The sequence below is a fragment of the Protopterus annectens genome, chromosome 1.part1 (assembly GCF_019279795.1).
Source record: "Protopterus annectens isolate FY-2018-M chromosome 1.part1, PAN1.0, whole genome shotgun sequence".
NCBI classification, from domain to species: domain Eukaryota; kingdom Metazoa; phylum Chordata; order Ceratodontiformes; family Protopteridae; genus Protopterus; species Protopterus annectens.
The window spans coordinates 519,146,703-519,164,023 of record NC_056726.1 but is presented as its reverse complement, the minus strand read 5'-3'; the positions used below and the strand labels follow the sequence as shown (position 1 = coordinate 519,164,023).

General features: G+C 36.7%; 1 protein-coding gene across 1 annotated transcript in view; it reads left to right on the top strand.

Moving 5' to 3' along the window:
• MAP7 (microtubule associated protein 7) overlaps positions 1 to 17,321 on the top strand; it is a 1,390,439-nt gene that overhangs the window by 341,262 nt on the left and 1,031,856 nt on the right. The window lies entirely within an intron of this gene.

The following is a 17,321-nucleotide window of genomic DNA, read 5'->3' as shown; positions in this document are numbered from 1 at the left end:
TTAGCAAAAAGCTTAAGACACTGGCTTAAGATACAAGGAAAGGAAAGAAAGTCTACTGCAAAGGGTTTTTGGAACAAATGCCTAGCAAATAGAACAAGACATATGGTCATGAGATGCTCCTAGGTAAAAAAGAAGCTTATTGTGGTGGTCTTTATGGAAAATCTGTCTCCCACACTGGTATTTACCCTTCCTGGCTGACATTAACCCCAAGAAGCACAAAAAAAGCAAGAGAAAACAAAAAAACCCAACAAGGCACTTTTCTGCAGTGCAAAAACTGTAGGTAATCACTGTAGAACGAAAATGCATTAAATTAGCAAAATGGATGCAGGTAAACAGACAATGGTGAAAAGATGCATTCAGACTGGTGGCAAAGAAGTTCTTTTTATGGTAATCCTGAATGTCACCTTTATGTCCTACGATATGCAAGGAGTGTTTGAGTGAGGTTCAGGTGTACCTTTAAATGCAACAGGAAGTCTTTGGTATACTGGGTGGACGACAGGCTTCCACGGCAGGAAATCCCAAATGTTAAGAATACTGCAGCAGTGAGTGTAAGGATATCATATTTTCTGGTGTTCAGTAAACCAACATATGGTAACTTTTTAAAATTAAACAATGGAAAAGAAAAAATAAAAGACAAACCATAACTAAATTCAAACCAAGCAACAGTGCGCGGCCCCAATGACAATAAAACGAAAGTGAAAATCCAAGGAATCAAAGTTCAGTGTTAGAGTAAAACAAATACAGCTTTTATTTTTCCAACGAGTAAGCGCTTTCGCCATAGGCTTCATCAGACTCTTAAAACAAACACACAAACATAGAAATCACTTTTAAAACTTCTAAAAGCTGACTATTGGTCAGCACAACGTGCTTATCACATGTTACGTTGAATTAAAAAGACATGAACATATACATAAAAAATATAAATGTAACAACATAAATTCAACTGTTAGAATACATATCGCTGAATCATTTACTCTCTGCGTTCCAAAAGTTTAAATAATACAAAGACACTAGTCAATACAAGCGTGCTCTGATCATAGATTTTTCTACTCACTGCACAACTTTTTTGCGTACTATAACATAGCCCAGTGACTAAGTGTACATACTCAGTCCTGGTAAATTCGGGTTCCAAGATTCAGCGGAACTGTTCGTGAATGCATTAAATGCCTCCATAACCTAACAAATTATGTATATAGTCTTTGTACATCTTCATGACATAACAAACCGTGGCCTTAAAATTTCGTTTACCTAAAAGTTCAACTGTCAGCTTACATATCGCATGAATTGTTTACAACCTATATTCCAAATGTTTAAATAATTCAAAGACACAAGTCAATGTAGGCATAACCTGACCATAGGTTTATCTATCCATTGCATACCTTTTAATGGACTATGACATAGCCCAGTGACGTTATGTACATGTTCAGTACTTGTAAATACAGGTTGCGAGGTTCAACGGAACTATCCGCTAAAGCATTAGATGCCTCCATAACCTGACACATTGCGTGTCTAATCTTAGTACTACATCTTGACATACTATGCCATAACCTTATATACTTCATATATTTAGTCACATCTCATCATTTCTAGTTCCGGTATTCAACGGAACTTTCTGTGAAGTCAGGTCGTTATATTTAGTCTGCTGCAAGCAGAAAACCTGCATTTGCTAATTTCACTGATGCATGTCGCTAATAAAAATGAAAACTGGTTATTATTGGAGTAAAAGCAGTATTCTTTTGCTACGTACATATGTCTGACTATTGTTGGATGTCTTTGAAGACAGGGTGGTTATCTCAGTGTGGTAGTGCTTTTAATGCAAGATTACTCAGTGTTAAAATCCACTCTATATATTTCTTTAATGAATCTATATTAATCCCTTAAAGACGAAAGTCAAACTCCCTCCTTCACGTGTCCGTGTAAGAATGCATATTTCATGTTAATATATGACAAGGTGCACAATTACATGTGAACAACATAGGGAACATCTAAAGGGGGTCAAAAGTTCCGAGTTAACAGAACTAGTAGTCGTCATAAAAAACTCTAGTTAATACAGAATTAAAATTTTTGAATAGAATACAGTGCGTAAAGCTCTTACCATATTACATATTATGAGGCTGATCACTATCTTTGGTCCTATGCTATTGTATTAAAACTTCTAAATTGTTAGTTTAAAACTTTAAGACATATATAGAGACTTTAAGACATATAGACCCTGAATAGTAGTGAGCAGCTGTTTCTAACATTAAACGTGACTTCCCATATTCATACTATTAAGCAAGTTCATTTGTAGTAAAACTATGAAAAAATCAATAAATAGGATCCCCTGGTCTCTAATCCATGTTACTAGTGTAACAATTTCTAATGTGTACTAACATACTCATTGTGACCCCTAACATGACTTTTCATGAATCTCATCATCTACGTAGTCTTCTATTTTTCAAAAACGGTTTTAAATGTACTTTATCATTGAGGCCGGGCGGTCTGTCTGATCCGGCCTCAATGATAAAGTACATTTTTTCATAGTTTTACTACAAATGAACTTGCTTAATAGTATGAATATGGGAAGTCACGTTTAATGTTAGAAACAGCTGCTCACTACTATTCAGGGTCTATATGTCTTAAAGTCTCTATATATGTCTTAAAGTTTTAAACTAACAATTTAGAAGTTTTAATACAATAGCATAGGACCAAAGATAGTGATCAGCCTCATAATATGTAATATGGTAAGAGCTTTACGCACTGTATTCTATTCAAAAATTTTAATTCTGTATTAACTAGAGTTTTTTATGACGACTACTAGTTCTGTTAACTCGGAACTCTTGACTCCCTTTAGATGTTCCTTATGTTGTTCTTATGTATTTTGGCACTTCGTCATATATTAACATGAAATATGCTTTCTTACACGGATACGTGAAGGAGGGAGTTTGACTTTCGTCATTATGGGTTTAATATAGATTTATTAAAGAAATATATAGAGTGGATTTTAACATTAAGTAATCTTGCATTAAAAACACTACCATACTGAGATAACCACCCTCTCTTCAAAGACATCCAACAATAGTCAGACATATGTACGTAGCAAAAGAATACTGCTTTTACTCCAATAATAACCAGTTTTCATTTTTATTAGCGACATGCATCAGTGAAACTAGCAAATGCAGGTTTTCTGCTTGCAGCAGACTAAATACAACGACCTGATTTCACAGAAAGTTCCGTTGAATACCGGAACTAGAAATGATGAGATGTGACTAATATATGAAGTAGATAAGGTTTTGGCATAGTATGTCTCGAAGTAGTACTAAGATTAGACACGCAATGTGTCAGGTTATGGAGGCATCTAATGCTTTAGCGGATAGTTCCGTTGAACCTCGCAACCTGAATTTACAAGTACTGAACATGTACATAAAGTCACTGGGCTATGTCATAGTCCATTAAAAGGTATGCAACGGATAGATAAACCTATGGTCAGGTTATGCCTACTTTGAACTGTGTCTTTGAATTATTTAAACATTTGGAATATAGGTTGTAAACAATTCATGCGATATGTAAGCTGACAGTTGAACTTTTAGGTAAACGAAATTTTAAGGCCACGGTTTGTTATGTCATGAAGATGTACAAAGACTATATACATAATTTGTTAGGTTATGGAGGCATTTAATGCTTTCGCGAACAGTTCCGCTGAATCTTGGAACCCGAATTTACAAGGACTGACTATGTACCCATAGTCACTGGGCTATGTTATAGAACGTAAAAAAGTTGTGCAGTGAGTAGAAAAATCCATGATCAGAGCACGCTTGCATTGACTTGTGCTTTTGTATTATTCAAACATTTGGAATACAGGTAGCATACGATTCAGCGATATGTATTCTAACAGTTGAATTTATGTTGTTACATTTATATTTTTTATATATATGTTCATGTCTTTTTAATTCAACGTAACATGTGATAAGCACGTTGTGCTGACCAATAGTAAGCTTTTAGAAGTTTTAAAAGTGATTTCTATGTTTGTGTGTTTGTTTTAAGAGTCTGATGAAGCCTATGGCGAAAGCGCTTACTCGTTGGAAAAATAAAAGCTGTATTTGTTTTACTCTAACACTGAACTTTGATTCCTTGGATTTTCACTTTCGTTTTATTGTCATTGGGGCCGCGCACTGTTGCTTGGTTTGAATTTACGTTTTGATATAGCGTGAGCTTCCTGCCTCGACAGAGAGCAGCTCTGCACTTGGATTTTTGTGTACAAACCATAACTAGTCAATCAGAAAGCATTCCTTGCAAAACTGTCTCAATTCTAAATGTCTAATCTAAATGCAAACTATCTACAAAAGAAAACTAAACTGTAAAAGTAAGTAACCTTAATTTAACGCTCAGTACAATATTAGAATTCAATAAATAAAATAATTGACACTATAAATTTTTACTTTAATGGCACATAAGTAAAACATTGGTGGGGGGGACCACTAGACACCAGGGGTAGTTTTTTTGAATTCCTGCATTAAAGGCATTTCTCAAAAACGTGGTTGGGGAAAACACTAGCCACTCTGGACTGCACTGTATATCATGCCTTACTGGTGCTTGTACATAATGTGGGTCAGGGGTACAACATGTTACCAGGGCTTACAATGCACATCATGCCTTAATAGCACATATAAAAAAATAGCAGTTTAGGTTGGGGGGTAGTGGGAAATTAGATACCAGGTTAGACTCTCATGCCTTAGTGGCACTTACAAAAGATGTGTGCAGGGGGAACACAAGGCACTAGGAAAAACTCTTCACAACCATTCCTTAATGGCACTTACAAATGTTGTAGGCAGGTGACCCAGTAGACAACAGGTACTATAAATAGCACGCCTTAACAACACTAAAAATATTCAAACCCTGCACCCTTCCACAGCCAGCACAGGATATTAGTCCTCTGTACCACCACTAGACATTAGAAAGTTGATGAGAATTAAAAGTAAACACAGAAGAAGAAAAATTACAAAGGAGGGGAGAAAATAGGCTTTGTACCCTGCATCCTTGTCAGAGGAAACATCAGCATCAACCTGTTACACTAACTGATATGTTATTATGTAGGTTTGTTTTTGTTTTTTTTTTTCTTTGTGATGAGGTTCTTGGGCATTCTTTAATGCCTGCAACAGTTCTGGAGTTATAAAGGAGAGGGACAAGAGACATAGAAAACACATAGCACAAGAAATCTAGACAAAGCCAAAAGTAATGATGGCAAATACACAATCAGGAATGGATTTTAATTATTTCTCTTATAAACCTAGAAAGTTGCTAGAACAACACCTGTGGCACTAGCATGTGATTACTGAAAGATATGAAGTGTGAAGGTGGGAAAAAAGATATACTGGGGATAATCTGAAACACAGGAACAGATATGGGGTATGTGCATGTGTGGGAAAGTGAATGGAAGGGTGCCTATGTTAAACCGATGCATCAACTACCAGTATTAACTACTGCTGGAAAATGCTGATTAGCACTAGTGGTAGTTAACAGCAATTCAGAGACATGTAGATTAGCCAGTAATGAAATTTTTCCTTATTGCAGTTAATGCTTGTGTGTCTAAATTTCGAAGTATTTCATTGCGGAAACAGGGCCTTTTTATGGCAGCCCTTAACACAAATTCTAGGGATATTTCTGTATCTTCGGGACAGTGAACAGTACATCAGTCAACATGTGTAATTTGAAAATCAAATATGCATTCATTAATTATTATTTTTTGTATGAAAACAGGTAAGTATGTATGTGCAACAAATACAGAATGTACACTAGTTAATATACATAACTAGTAAACTAAATCAGAATTGCTCGTAAAGCGAAAGATCATGTAACGTTACACTAGAACTGGATTTTGAGAAAAGATGCAATATTTAGATGCAAACCTAGGTATAAGTTAAACACTGTCAAGATATTCAGTCTACATTAATAAATAAATACTAACACAATGCTACCTTCTACCTGCTTATCCAGCAGTTGATCAGTTCCACAGATTAGAAAAGTGTTGATCTTCTAGAAATCTAATGTACATTTGTCTGAGATGCACCTTAAGGAAGATGGATTTTCTTTTCTGGAGCATACATACATAGTTAGGAAAGCATGCATAGTGTGCAAAACAACTTGCAAAGCTCTGTGGATAATTAGTGTGAATTATTTATGCATACTTGCCTCATTTAGCTGACTAATGACTTTTTGAATTGTCGCACTGTTTTTTCTGGGTTTAGGGAAGCGCAGCGTATGCTAACCATGGTGTCATACTGAATTCCACTTTGTTGTTTCAGCAGCATTAACTTTTGTGAGCTTTCAGTGATAAAGGTTGTAGCATACTGACAACAGCTGTTAATGTTCATTTTGAGATTATCCAAAGCACAGGTATTTCATCAGTCATGTGTGCAAAATAAATGAGTTTAATTTTCTCCAAAAGACATGAGTAGTCTGTGTTCAGCAGATGTGTACTAAATGAACTTTGGTGAACATATGGTTAGCACCAGTGGCAGCTGGTGACTTCAAATCAGACGGGGCTGCAGGACACAGCTGAATGGGTGGGGTCAATGGGAAGGGGTGTGGCCAACTAGAAAGGGACAGAATCACAAAACTGGGACTTTAAATATACTGCCCTGGATGCCAAACTCGTCATTATGAGAGTCCTATCAAGACAAAATGAAGTGGAGAAGAAAAAAAAATATTTCAGTGCATTCGCCACATGACAGCTTACTTACCATCTGGATGGAAACAAAAAGGTTTTGAGGCATGAAAAAATAAATTACTTTTTAAATACATTACTGGAATGCCAGTTGAAATAAAGTATATAAAAAAAAGCAGCACTCAACTCAAACCACTTCTTGCACTGCAGTTATAATTATAATTTATATTCAGCTTTATAAAAGTACCAAGTAATATGCTGAAAGCAGCACTCTCTGTGATACCAATTATACCCCTTGTAAAAATGTTTCTTATCCAAAAAAGACCTGCTGTGATGCTGCCTGACAACAACTATCTACTTGTTTCATGGGGAAAACATGATCAAAGTAAAAAAATGAACAGCAAACAGGAAACAAGCTCAAGATAAATTGCTTAAAGGATTACTGCACAGGTTATGGACCACACATGTTAGATTGGCATTCTGTTTAGTTTACAGGTAAAGCCTGCAAAGATGACTGCAAGTCCCTAAAAAATGTAATGAAACTCTGAAAATACTGTAATCCTACCCTTTATTACAAATACTGTTATATGTATTTCAGTACCTAAGGCTTATACGTTATCTAGCTATGTAAATATTTTCTGTATGGCAACAACAAAAAGGATTTCAATGTTGACAATTCTTTAACAGTATTTTTATTAAAGCTTACTTGCATCTTACAATCCCAGACAAGCTTACCTGATGGTCATTAAAGCATTGCTACTTAAACACATAACAACATGCACTGCAACAACATGCATTTTCTGAATAATAAGAAGCATAAATCAACAGTATAAAAATATGACAGAAAACCAGAACATTCTGCAAAATCAAGGATAGATGAAAAGCCACTGTAGTACTTGTGTCTACCTTGGCTGGGGGGATATTTTGCACACTTACACTGCATAACTGCTCCTTGCCTTGCTTGGACACATCCAGAGCCACTACGTGAGGGAGTGGGGTACAACAAGTATGTCGCAATTTGAAATATCTCTGACTGACGGTGATGGCCCTGACATATTTGTCATTCCTCTCAACCTCAAAGCAAGAAATCTGGAAAAAGCCATAAATAGAAGTGGGACAAAGGCCCAAAAATAAGGACAATTTTTAAATATTGCTCTTATAGACTTAGAAAGATAATACAATAGTAGATCTTGCATTAGTGTGAATTTTCTGAAGGGTATGAAATCTGAAACTCAAATGTCTGTCATAATTTTCTGACTTCAATCTTTAATGATTTGCCACTAATTTGCCGGGGAACGACAATTTTATGAAAAACGGACCAAAAATGTGATGCAAAAATATGAAATAGCCACAAAATACAGCTGGGAACCTGTCATAAAAAGGGGCACTTTTTTAATATTAGTACTGTTAAGTTGAACAGCTGACAAAATAAGAGAATCTACATGCATTTCTAAAACAAAAGTAGTCTGTAACTCTGATCATTACAATTATTTATTAATTGTAAACCCTCCACACTTCTTCCAAAATTGCCATTTTGCGGAGGGATTATTGGAGGAGAGCAACATTTTGAGCCAAAATCGGGGACAGTTGAGAGGTTTGGATATACCAAATTCTTTAAAGCAATTTAGTTGCACATACCTCTCAACCTTTTAATGGAGGAAATCTGGACAAAGCCAAATATATTGGGGGAACAAACAAACAGTACTAAAAGTTGCTCTTGTATAAACCTAGTTGATAGAATAACATTTCTTGCTTTAGCTTGCATTTTTCTGAAGGGTATGAAGTCTGAAACTCAATGTCTGATACTTTTAAATGACTTAAATCCTAAATGATTTGCCAAAAAAAAACACAAATTTTCTGAGTAACAAACCAAAAATAAGAAGCAAAAATCTATTCATTCTGCAAAAGTCTGGACAATTGAGAGGTATAATTCAGCCAGGAGATATGTGTGGCAGAAATCCTACATAACAGACTTAGCTCCCTAGGTGTGGACAATAAATAACCCCCCCCCCCAAAAAAAAAAAAAATGAAGATCTAAGAGAAGTGATTGCTTCGATCTGGCTTCATCACTTTCAGTAGCATTCAGACTCGGTGACAAAAAAAGTCTGTACTTGTAGACAGTTGATTTAACTGGTTCCTAATTGGACACATTCAACCAAGAGCTAGGAGGGGCCATACCTCAGCTGATCAGATAACAAATAAACACCTCCCTGATTTGTATTAAATTATATTCCTTGTATAATACAGTACAATTGTTAGAGGACATTTTAAATTTGTTTTGAACATTTTTCCAGTAAACAATGAAACAAAATGCATGCACTAATAATGACCAAAACTGCCCAATTCAGAACATTTCCATCATAAAAGTCTAATCAAACTTCTACAGTCCACCAATATCAGTAAATATGCACAATCTCTGCAGAAGTAAAAGTCATCTAAATAATTCCACATTAAAGAGATCTGTAACGAATGAAGAAGTTGCTGCTAGCAAACAACTTTATATTTCATCTACAAATAAAGTGCCTGTTGCCCTTGAGAAATAACTTGCCTATGTTGCATTAAAAAATGATAAGCTAGTAATATTGTAATAGGGAATGAATGGCAAACTGATAACAGGTTCATAGTTACTAGGTATCTCAATCAAAGAGGACATTCTCAGGACTGCAGTCAATATCAGCAATGCATCTACATACTGTGGGAGTAGAACCCACAGCCTTTTGCATTGAAAGCAAGTACACTACCTGTTGTGCTATTAACAATGCAAGTAGACTCAACATAAGCAGCACTAAATTTCTCTTCAAGCTCTCAGCTCCTTGTAAAATCCACTTGACACTCAACTGTATCTCTCAAGTTTGCAGCACAGGAAATCTGGAAAAAGCCAACATTTACTGGGGGAGGGGGGGGGGAGACAAAAGCCCAAAAACCAGAGACACATTTTAAACATTGCTTAATCTTGGAAAGTTGCTAGAATAAAATGTTGCGTTACCACCATGCATTTCACTGCCAAGTCTTGGACCCAGGACCCTATGCACTACAGTCAGAGCAACATACCACTATGCCATATAAGCTGTTTCTTGAACATCATGAAGACTGAAACTTAAATGGCTATCATTTAGTGAATTCATTTCTCACCATAGTTCTCAACCTCTTAGCACAAAACACCTGGACAAAGTCAATGATAGGGGAATACAGCCCCCAAACATATTCAGTGAATTCAGTTCTCAGTTCTCACCATAGTTCTCAACCTCTTAGCACAAAAAACCTGGACAAAGCCAATAATTGGGGAATATAGCCCCAAAAATAGGGGCAATTTTCAAATATTGATCTTATAAACTTAGAAAATTGCTAAAGGTTTTGTGTAGTGTTACCATGTATTTTCTGAAGAATATGAAGTCTGAAATTCAAATGCCTGTCATTAAAAATTCAGAAAACCAAACATAAGAGGCAAAAATCTGCTGTGATGGTGGGTAAGGAATTCATGCTCTTGCTACCTGTATCCAAGGTACGGGGTTTGAACCTGAATAACTGTAGCCAACAAGAATATCCAATTGGGCATTTTATACTCACACACACACAAACACACACACACACACACACACACACACGTTCCCTAAACTAAAGTCTGAATGCACACCAGTTCCCTACTGTTGCAAACAAAGTCTGAATCAGAGATTGCTTCCTAACACGCACACCCTTTCAGAGCTTGCTTCCGAATGCACACACCCTTGCAGAGTACCTGTATATATTCCCGAGTCAGAGCTTGCTTCCGAGCTGAGCTGCCAGTTCCCTAGTAGCAGAGCATGTCTAAGCCGAGAATGGTTGCACAGCTTTCTGACAAAAATAAAGTCCAGAGTGAGAGCTTGCTTCTGAGCTGAGCCACCAGTTCCCTGGTAGCAAAGCAGTCAATTGCAAAGCTTTCTGACAAAAATAAAGTCCGAGCCGCCATTACTCTCTTGCAACAGCAGTCCAAGAGTGAGTGCATGTTGTCTCTCCAATCACAGTGTGTCAAATGTGAGCCGGGGAGTGCCGGGAGCCAACCAGTTGCTATGTAGACTGCAGAAATTGCAGTCCATTCTCCTTGCAGTCTATGCAGTTTGTAACTGCATAGATTTCTGGGGCATCTACACTGAGCCTTTCTTTTGTTATCTGGACTGGTTAGACAGCAGTCCGGATAGGAAAGCACACATGCGGAGGGCTGCAGCTAGTTTTCTGTTCTTTACAACTGGGGGGGGGGGCAGCCAGGGTTGGCCTTAGGTCAGGTGGTGCCCTAGGCAAAAGGGCTCTACAGTGCCCTCCACACCACCTGGTGCCCCCTTCCTGATCTATTTACACTATCCAGTTTACTAGAAAAGTGCCCCTCCTAGAGCAATGCCCTAGGCGGCTCCCTAGTTGGCCTATGCCTAAGGCCAGCTATGGGGGCTGCAGTCCTGCAGTCCAATAGTACAAGCCGCCCCTGGTTAGCACATATATCTTCTTTTATGGTACGTCTTCCTTACACATATAGTAGACCTGTTGCATTATTTTCTCTTCTGATATACTTTGATAGGGTGATAGCCTTTGGTGAAGGAGTGGAGAAGTGAATTTGTTTTCAATCTATATAGCATAAATTTGTTCAGTTTCCTTATTGAGATCACTTACCGTAATGCATGAAATTGCAATTTCCAAGACTATGATTATCTGGACCATGAATAGGACTTTACTGCCTCCTTAGAATTAGTGTTAGTGGTACATATGAATTTGAATCACAAAGACATCAAACACCAGTTCAGTAAGCTAATTTGAATTATTCTGTTTCATTCTGTTGAAATCCACGTGATACACAGGCTATTAAATAACTTGCAAGTTTGAATCAGCTTGCATTATCTGTTTTCTTTCTATAGCGTAGTCAACTCCACAATATTTCACTAGTGACTTTCATTCTGTAACTTCAAACCTGGACTATTCTGACAATATATCCTGTGGTTTTCTTTCCCACTGTGCTGTCTAACACACAGCCACTTAACTTTCTGCCATCTATTATATATCAAGTTGCAACCTTTTATAGATGCCCAAAGGGAGACCTTTGTTTCTGCAGCTTTGGACTTTGTGGGTCAAACTACACACTCAAGCATGGGCAATGGTTGTTAGCCTGGTATACACCTATGAATTTAAGCAATAAAAAATATATATATTTTACTTTATTTCCAAATTAAAGAATCCATTTTGTAGAATGTTATTTTTTTCTTTTTATATATTGCTTAATAAATAGAAAAAAAATAAAAGGTAAAATATAGTGCCTCCTTTTAATGCAACAGTAAAAAAAAAAAATCAGCAAAATTTTTCTCCTAGACTTCAGGATATGCACTAATATCTCGGGCACAAATGCTGAAATCATGACTGACTGCACCACAAAAAAGAGGAATAGGAAATAAATCTTAAAATCTGTTTTGCAGTTTGCTTTTTCACAAGCAGAAGTGCCCTTTATATGTACATGTTTGATTTCAGGCAATATTATTCATTGCATGCAGACGAAATCTGGCTGAATAGATGCTTACCAGCACTTTTATACCATATTTACTTTCTTTTCTATTCCCATTTAATGTACCGGCAATTTCTCTCAATGTCAACTTTCAAACATACTTCTTGAGTTCCTGAGGACCACTTACTAAGTTGGTCACTGTCCTTTCACTTGGCCAATAAATTACACTGTATATGCCAGTTATTTAGTCTTCCTGGCTAACAGGTTTCTGCATTCAGGAAATGAAAGAAAACCTCTCCTGCTTTGTATTTCTCTGCTACTTGCTTTGTATTGGCTGTAAATTTACTCTCTGTTATAATATGACCTGAGGGTGGAGCCTTCAACACAATTTGTCACAGCAAACTTCTGCTTCAAATGTCCTTATTAGGTCTCTGTCAGTCCTCCCTTCTGTGGTTCAAAAGCTACCTATCCAATAGGTATCATTCAGTAAAATGGCACTCTACCCTCTCGCCTTACATCACAGTCACCAACGATGTACCACAAGGCTCTATCCTTGGTCCCCGCCTCTTTTACATTCTCACTAACACCCTCCACACATCATCACAACAGGCCTCCCTAGTACAGTACACAGATGACTCCACACTCACTTGCACATCTGACAATGTGGCACATCTCCAAAAGATTATTCAGGAAGCTTTAACAGCAACTGAACAATTACTTTATAACTCACAAACCATGCTCAGTCATAAAAAAGCAAACTACTACTTTTTCCTCAAATCCCTCTCCCATGAAAAAAAATAAAATTTAAAGTCTTCTCTCTTGATAATAAAACCATTGTAGTCACTTCTTGCAGCAGTTAGCATTGTCACCTCACAGCAAGAGGTTCTCTGGTTTGATTTCCAGTAAACAAATGTTAAATAAAATAAAAATGATTAGTGATGATAGTGGATGATGGTCTTAAATTCAACATACATATAAACATTGCTTAGTAAAAACTTTTGTAGAGTCAAAAAACGTTCTCACACACACAAGTAAAGCTACACTTGCCACTACTTAATCTCCTGCCTACACTTCTTTATGATGTTCCCAACCTTCAGGCATCACAAAACTCAAAACTTGAGCAGTGCTATAACAAAGTTGCTAATTTTACAGCAAGTACTGCTTTCAGAACCCACCACTGTATAGCACTAAAAAGCCTAAATTGTTTGGAACTACAACAACTAACATATATACTTCTTCTTACCACCTATAAAATTATCCAGACTCCATCTGCTTGTCCAGCACTAAATAACATTCTAAACAGCTATGTTCCTTTTCAGTCATTACGGTCCAAAGGCCAAAAACTCCTGTCTGTCCACAAACCTATCAGATCTGCTGGGCCTTGATTGTACTCGTACCATGTTGCTAAGGCCTGAAACTCCTTATATGTGTCTCCATCAGGTCAATACCCTCCCTCCCATCCTTCAAAACCATTATGAAAGACTTGCTAACCAAAAGCTGGCTCTGTTCTTTCTCAGCACTAGGATAAACTATATCCCTAAATGTGGAGAAATACCTCTTCATACCTTACTTCTATAAGTTTCTCTCCCCAGGCTTTTTCCCCTAAGTGTACCATAAGCCTGCTTTGCTATCACTTCATATTCCAATTCCTGTTTGTATTATACTAACTTATTTTAATTTCTCCATAAACTGGCTAAATTTCTCTACTATAAAAATCATTGTCATATAAATTGTATCTGTTCTTAACCAACGTTTTCATATTATGTCTAATTTGGTGTAATTAAACTGTAGTTGTTTTTTTGTATTATTTTTAAAGACTGTAAAATTATTATTCTTAAAATGTTTTGTAATACTTTGGAGCTTTTCTCCCTAGGCCTCCGAAAAAGGGCTCCTACCCAGTCTGACTTTACCGGTAATCAAGTGTCAATTAATAAGTAAATAAATAAGCCAAGTTATTTTCAGCAGCCATCTCTTTTCTGAAGAGTCCTGCTATTTAAGCAGTTATGAGAGTAACTTTGCTAAATTGCAGAGCAACATCAAGGGCATAGCATGCCGGCATGGAAGGTGTAAAGGTATGCTGATTACGAACTTCCAAATCAACCAGATATCTATAGTTAATATTACAAATGCATGCCTTTCTTTTTATCAGTGCCTTATATTTCATGGGTAGACTGTACACTTCCAAGGTTCTTTTAGACTAGATAATAATATAGCAATAACCCACGCCTGGGTGTGGGTAATGCTGGATTTACCCACGGTTGGTGTGGTTTGGTCACGAGAGTGAAGCCCAGGTGGCCAAACAAAGACAACCGTGGGTAAATCCAGCATTACCCACACCCAGAAGTGGGTTATTGCTATTATACAATGACATTATTAAAGAAAAAAAATAATTACTTTTCTTAAATAATGGCATTGTATAATGCCTCCTTGCTGCCCTTCCACAGCTGTCTGGTATTCTGTGGCAGTTCTGATGTACTGCGCTGTGGGCAAAAGCAAAAGAGAAAGCAAGATCTCCGTTGCTTTTTACAAACTGTCTCGCTATGTTAAAGGAGTTTAACATAGCGACGGAGAATCTCCGTTGCTTTTTTTAAAGCTGTCTCGCTGTGTTAAACCCATTTAACATAGCGAGATAGTTTTGAAAAAAGCAACGGAGAAAGCATGATCTCCATTGCTTTTTACAAAGTGTCTCGCTATGTTAAAGGAGAATCTTCTTTGCTTTTTGTAAAGCTGTCTCGCTATATTAAACCCATTTAACATAGCGAGACACCTTTAAAAAAATGCAATGGAGATAGGAAGATCTCCGTTACTTTTTTTAAAGCTGTCTCGCTATGTTAAACTCATTTAACATAGCGAGACAGTGTATAAAAAGCAACACAGATCTTGCATTCTCCGTTGCTTTAAAAAAAAAAAAAAAAAGAGTAATACTAATGGAAAAAGTCCGGGCGACTGGACCTTTTTCCATTAGTATAACTCTGATTTACAATGTGCACGCTGACCAATCAGTGTGCACGTTTTAGAATATTAATGGGGGGGTCATTGTATAATAGCTGTTTTGACTCCTTTTTATCTTACATGGTATGTTCTAGATGAGCAGCTTAATGAGGCATACTTTGCCAGATCATCATCCTCTGCCTATTGTAAATGAGTGATAATACCAGTTTATAGGATCATAGGAGGTTACTAGACTAATGGCCCTGGGGCCCTTACAAGCCTAGCCAAGAGTTTATCCCCAAATAAGAAACCTCAGTCAGCACCTGTCTCCCCTGTCAAGCTGGTGTACTTTTTATTTTACACTATGATAATTTGGCAATGTTAGTGTTTGATCTGCTCTTTATCACGTATTGTTTGACAGAGGCTAGAGTCAGACTGCTGTATGTTATCACACTTTGAACGATAATTTGGAGAAATAGCATTAAAGCCATAAGAATTATATGCCTTCTCTTTCCATATCATGTAATCAATTTTGTAATTGTAACTTGATATACCTGTGTAGTAATAGACTATGTGGGGTATAAGAAAAATTGCAAGAAAGCATCAATATCCAGATGTGTGCTTTTGTTTAACAAAAAGAACCAAACAGGACAAATGCACAAGCCATAACATAACTTCCTTAAATGGTGATATTAATGAAACTTGGACCCGACAGGATACTTGAGTGCTCTTTATGATAATGTTTTGAAATTAGAATCTCAGATGCTTAGTTTATAGAGGAAAACTAATCAACAATGAGAAAAGTTGTCTTAGAAAAGTTGCTTCTTCCACAGTGACAATAGGTTAAAATTTGCCAGTGCCATTTTGTATATTATTCTTTCCTCTGATTTGATTTGGAAAGTGGAAGTGGCGAAACAAACAGGTGCAAACTTTGTGGTGAATCCCTTACTATGGGAAAGTCATTGTGTCATTCCTAACTGGGCTGGCTAGATCGTTCATATATGTTAAAGATGATCCATGTTTGTTTTGGACATAGTGTATTGTGTGATGCAGAGACGCAGTAGACCGCTTCTGCAAGATATAGCACCTCTGAAACAGGTTTGTTTACAGATTTTGTGGATGCTGTATGTAAGGTATACAAAATACCAAAATAAATAAGTGAGGCAGACTAGAAGCCCATGTTCAAAGCTATATATGCTGTAAATATCCTGCATTTGTGGGTGTCTCCTGCTACAGTGTTCAGATTTCATTGTCAGTTTATGAAGAACCTCTGATGGACACTGTAACACATTGATATAAAATACTTAAGTCTGACAATGCAAAACAAAAATAGTCCCACAGACTAGTCAGACTGAAACAACAAAAATGAGTAATGAATCAGTTCATTTTTTGCATCAGATGTAGAGAACACATCAATGTTATAGATGCTAAGTTTTTCCAAAACAGTATGTGTTCACACTCATTTTTTTAGTATCGCACGGTGACTTTCCGTTAAAAGTGAAGTGAGCCTGCTGAGTTTGACCAGTTAACCATTTCCCCTAACATAATTTTACAAAGTTGCGTGTTTTAGCAAGGAGCTGTTGGATCGAACAAGACAAGGTTTCACTCTGTCGGGGTTAGGGGGTTGACTGCAGATGGGAAGTGTTAAGCCATAAACAGCAAAGGGCTTCAGTACAGTTTAGTGACTATATCTTAGCCCATTTATATAGTTATGTAGTTCTTCCTGATGATATATCCACAGGTACTTGAGATCCCTTGTACGACTGGTAATACGTTCCATTCTATGGCTTAAACAATGGAAGGCATCTAGCATAAAAGTCTTGCATGATTTAGGATTACGGACTACCAAGAATGATGTTCCCAAATCACTTTACCAAAGTACATTTTCAAAAATGAAGAACTTCAAATCACTACATTCATAGTTTGTAAAGTTAGATTATAAATACAGCTCTGTTTGTTTTGTCTTTTTTTTAATTTCAGTTTTATAACTTTGAGTGAAGATTAAAGCCACATCATTCCAAAGTACAAATAACACATGCCTAATGTGTAGCTTAACAAATGTGTGAGCAAAATGTAAAAAAAAAAAAAAAAAAAGAAAAATGGCAAATTAGAATCAAAACAGAATTACTAACAAATATGAAACACAGATATGTTCATATTGATATTCAGCCTAGCTTGTTAAGTGATTACTGTCCATTGATGCCCCCTTGATCTCTCAAGACCAGACAGGAACCATCAGCAAAAATCACTTGTAGAACATTTCCACAGAGCAAACTACCTGACCTTAAA